Consider the following 5,438-nt stretch of genomic DNA (forward strand, 5'->3'; position numbering starts at 1 on the left):
GGCAGCGAGGGGCTGGGGCTGTGGGGCCAGGGCCACCCAGCAGCATGGTGCCAGGGCTGAAGCCCAAAGGCAACAGGGGGCTGGAGCCCGGCCGTGGGCAGCATGGAGCTGGGGCCAGGGCCTGCTGGCAGCACGGAGCTGGGCCGCGCAGAAGCACGGGGCTGGGGCTGCAGCCAGGCTCTCGCAGCACTGGGCTAAGGCTGGGGCTGTGCAGGGCTGGGGTCCACCCGCAGCATGTGGCCACGGCTGGGGCTTGGGCCCAGCCCAGCTCCAGCTGGCTGCCGGGGCTGTCGACAGCGCCAGTGCCTGCGCAGGTCCCAGCCCCATCCTGATGCGCCAACAGCCTGGGCCCAGCAGCGGCACTGGGCTGGGGCCGGCGGCGAGGGCTGAGGCCGGGCCTGCCGGCAGCTCGAGCTGAGGCCAGCAGCAGCACATGGCCAGGATAGTTGGCAGTGCCAGGATGGGGTCGGGGCCTCCGCAACCCCAGCCCCGGCCCTGGCCTGGCAGCGGCACTGGGCTGGGACCAGCTGCGGCGGTGGTAAGGGCTGTGGCCAGGCCCACCGGCAGCACATGGCTGGGGCTGGCACCATCTGCAGCACCAAGATGGGGCCAGGGCCCACACATGTCTGTGGGCCTGTGCCCTGGCCTCATTCCAGCACTGCAGATGGCCCTGGCCCAGCAGCGGCGCTGGGCTGGGGTAGGCGGTGGCGGTGCCCGGTCCGCTGGCAGCACATGGCCAGGACCAGGCTTGCCGGCAGTGTCGGGATGGGGCTGGGGCCTGCACACGTCCCTGACCCAGGCCCTGGCCTCATCCCTGTGCTGCCGATGGCCCTGGACCAGCAGCGGCGGTGGAGGTGCTGGCCAGGGCTGGGCCTGCCAGCAGCGCCTAAATGGGGCTGGGGCCTGGTCCGCCAGCAGCATGTGGACAGGACCGTCAGCAGCACTGAGATGGGGCCGGGGTCCACACACATCCATGGGCCCAGGCCCCAGCCTCATACTGGCACTGCAGATGGCCCTGGCCCAGCAGCAGCGCTGGGCTGGAGCAGGCAGCGGTGGTGGAGGTGCTGGCCGGGGCCGGGCCCACTGGCAGCATGTGGCCGGACCCGCCGACAGCGCAGGGATGGGGCCAGGGCCCAAGCAGGTCTGCAGGCCTGGGCCCCAGCCTCATCCCAGTGCTGCTGACTGCCGTGCCATGGCAGTGGCAATGGTGCTGGCCAGGGCCAGGGCCAGGGCCAGGGCCAGGGCCGGGGCCAGGCCCGCCAACAATATGTGGCTGGGGCTGTCTGTAGCGCTGGGATGGGGCCAGGGCCCGTTCAGGTCTGTGGCTCCAGCCCCATCCCAACGCTGCTAATGGCCCCGGCCCAGGCAGTGATGCATTGATGCAGTGATGCTGGCAGCATGTGGCCAGCATCACGGGGTTAAGGCCGGAGCCATCAGGGCACTGATATGGTCAGGTCTGGGGACAGGGCACCAGGGCGGTGGTGGTGCCAGCTGGGGCCTGCCTGTACCACATCGCCAGCAGCACGGGGTTGGGGCTGGGGTATATCGGGGCGGGGTGGGGCCGGCCCCTGGCCCCAGGGCCAGTGCCAGGCTAGGGTTGGGACCAGGGGCTCTTACCTGGCTGGGGTTGGCGACATGGTCAGGGTGTTCTGGAGCTGGGGTCCGGCGGTGGCAAGTCAGCGATCGGTAGCAGCAGCAGGCTGTTCCTGGGCAGCCATGTGCTGCTCAATGTGGGCACATCTCCCGCGTGCCAATAAAAACCATGCTGCGTGCTGTGTTTGGCATGCGTACCATAGGTTGCCTACCCCGTGCTATACTGTACCAGAAAGGTATTTATAAGGGACCATAGCACATGAGACCTTCCTCCTATGCAACTTGCTACTTGGCCTGTGGGGCAAAGCAGTGCTATTACTCTCCCTTCACAGACTGGGAGCTATAGCACAAAGAGGCTGAGTCAGATTTCAAAGGGGTAACTCTGCAGTTAACCCTGAAGTTAGGTACCCAGTCAGATTTTCAGTGTGCCTAGGAGCCTAACTTCAGAAACAGCACCTATCTGTATTTTCAAAAAGCTGGGTTTAAGTGACCTCCTCAAAGTCTTCCCAGAGCTGGGACTTAAACACGAGGGGTGTCTATACATGTGCTCAGGGAGGGGCATTTTATTTAGAACAGCTCCCAAGCACCGCTCTAATTTAAGATGCCCTCAGTGTCTTGTGTACTCAGCATCCCACGCTTCAAAATGGTAGCGGGGGTGCTTTAACTAAAGCTCACTTGATGAACTTTAATTAAAGCCCCCCCACAGCCCTTTTGAAATATGGGGGCACTGAATACACGTGGCAGCGAGGCTGCTGGAGCGTTCTGATTAGAACACTCAAGAAGACTCATTTCAAGTCTCCTGTGACGAGTTCTGATTATAATGTGTCAGAGCAGGCATCCCACACATGCATAGGTACTGAAAGGGCCTGATTTTATTCCACCGATTAGGCCTGTAAGTAGATTAGGTGCCTAAATGCAATCCTATTCTGCCCTGGTAGATTAATCCTCTGAAAAACAGTTCATGCAAAAGTAAATGGCCAAAATTTGAAATGGGCTTCCAAGGGAGGCTGTGCTCTCCCCTGCCTTGGGGGTCTTTAAGAGAAGGCTGGAGAAGCATCTGGCGGGGGTCATCTGCCCCCGGTACTCTTTCCTGCCCAGGGCAGGGGGTTGGACTTAATGATCTGTTGAGGTCCCTTTGGACCCTAGCATCTATGAATCTATGGGTGGGTTCTCCACCTTGATGCTTTTTTGTGACTCAAGCTAAAGGCTAGAGTGTTGTTGTAGCCATAATAGACAACAACAGTCTAAGAAATCGGTGAGAAACAAGGGGGGTGTTTTGGTGGTGACATTATTTTATTGGACCACTGTCCAGTCGGGGGAGAGGTTAGACAATTTTTTGGGCAGATGCCAATATCCACTTAGATACCCAAGAGGCAGAATAGGATTTCCTCCAAGTTGTCCCATGCCCTCTGCTTAGCTATTGGACCACCCAAAGCATGGCCAGAAAAGGAGAACTTTTCTCAGCAGCTCAATTGACAGTTCATTATCCAGCCACATTTGAAGTGACCTAAAAACTGATTCTGTACTGGTTTATGCTTTCTGACACACCTTAATACAAATCAGCACGATTTGGCTTATCACCTTGTGCTACTAAAGGAGCACTTCAGCAGTTTTTTCCCCTGGCAAAGGCAGGTTGATAATAATTACCCTATGTTTTAGTGCCTACTGGCAAAGTGATGTATTATTCACTTGCCTTGGTTGCTTTCATTACTCTCCACATATCCTCAGTACATTCAATGCTACTGTTTTATGCCAGGGGTTCCTGGCATATTGCAACATTCATGCACACAGCTAGACACATTGCTGAGTGATTGGGGTGGGGGCAATGGAGACATCTAGTGGTTAACTTAGTACATTTAGTAATTCACCTGCTGACAGTTCTGACTTTGGGCTGAAGAAGGGGATGATTTAAACATAGTATCTTCTAACCTGTGCTTCTAGGTAATGTAATTCCAGTCTCCATTCCCTGCTTTATTTTGCCCAGTATATTTATCTTGAATGAGCACCTTAAGCCACAAGAAGTCATACCGTACTGTACCGTACCGTACCGTACTGTACCGTACTGTACTATACCATACCAATTTGTATCTCTATTTTGTTAGGGCTCTAAACCAGAATCTTATCACAGTTGCTTTCATTATTATGCAGACCTTCTGTTCACTGGCACAGGAATGGAATGTGCAAGTTACATGCACAAATGTTTGCAAAAAGGAAATGTAGATGGGCATTACCATTTGCAACAGATATGTTTGTACAAAACCAATCAGTGAATAGAAAGAATGCCATGTGACTAATCTGACCAATCCCAATTAACTGACATATTCACAAGTAGGCAATCGGAATGTTTGTCAAGAACCACTCTGAAAAAAAATCTATAGAGCCAAAATAATTTAAAAAATAATTGTGGAATAATTCTGAATAATACATATGTCTGCAGAAACTGTAATTCTTTTATAGATATGGAGCCCACAAACAGAAAGAGAATCCGTCAAATAAATTAGTTGGGGGGAGTAATTTGTTTAGTACTGTTGTGAATATATGTCACCTGAAATAATGGTTCAAGGCAGGTGTACATTTAATGATTATTTTTTAGTAGGAATCAGGAAAACACATATTCTGTACTGAACATTTACATTATGTCAATATATTAAGATGAAGGGAAGAATTTTAATGTGGCATAAATCTACATTTCAGATATGCCCGTTTTTTTGAAGGGAAGATAGCCTATTCAGTCCAACCGACTGGTGGACCCATTTACAGTCATTTTATTCTGAAGTGAACCCTCCTGACTGTGTGAGATAATCTTACCAGGGCAATGCTGGCTGCTTTAGGAAATTCGAGAACCTTCTGAGCATTTTGCAGTTTCACTGGCCCTGAAATGATGAAACATCTCTATTTAATGCTCACTGAAATCACACCCTCTTTCACACAGTCTCCGTAGAATATTCCATCATTGCTGCATTGGACAGTGAAGACCAGTGGGATACCTTTTTGTAGGTGAGGGTGCAGTTTCAACCATAGCTTGTCAGTAGATCTCTCCACATACAAAGCCAGCTAGTATGCAGAGAGACCACCAAAGCCAGCTAGTATGCAGAGAGACCACCAAATGTCTGTCAGAAAGGGATGCTACAGAATCAATGATAGGGGGAAAAGGTGAAATGAGGTTGGTTTGACTCAGCAAGTTGGGCTTGAATGGTGACAGTAAAGTGCACGTCCACCTGGGCTCAAGCACCATGGTGATGGCTTTGATCGGTCTTGATTTTGTTTTCTGCGTCCTCTTGTGACATGACATCTGCCCTGAGCCAGTCTGCCAATGTGAATCCAGCTGAAATGCTTTGTCTCCACAAGCCCTAATGCAAGCCCCTTGGGCTTTTGGTCAGAAGAGAGGCTTTTCCAGCCAGACCTTTCTCTTCTATGCCCTAGCAGGCAAGGGAGGAAAACCCCAACTCTCCTACTTACCTTCAATCAGAGCTGGCCTTAAGGATGGACAACATGGGCAATCACTCAGGGACCTGTGTTAACTGGTACTAGCTAACTGTGCAGTAGAGGACCATGATCCAGACATGCCAGGGGGAGTTGTGGGGAGCAGCTTGGGCCTGATCCAGATGTGCTGGGGAGGACGCAGAGGGGAGGAGTGGAGTGGTTCCAATCTGCATGTGCCAGGGTTGCAGAGGGAGCAGCCCAGCCCTGATCTTGACACACCAAGTGGGGCAGTGCAGAATGGGGTGGGGCAGAGTGGCCCTGATCAGGACACTCATGGGGGCAGGCACAGCTCGGGGGAGCAGCCCCAATTCAAACATGCAAAACGGATGAGGAACAGCCCAGCCCTGATCCAGATGCGGGGA

This window comes from Gavialis gangeticus, unplaced genomic scaffold (assembly GCF_001723915.1).
Source record: "Gavialis gangeticus isolate Ggan-Ray unplaced genomic scaffold, GavGan_comp1, whole genome shotgun sequence".
Lineage (NCBI taxonomy): Eukaryota > Metazoa > Chordata > Crocodylia > Gavialidae > Gavialis > Gavialis gangeticus.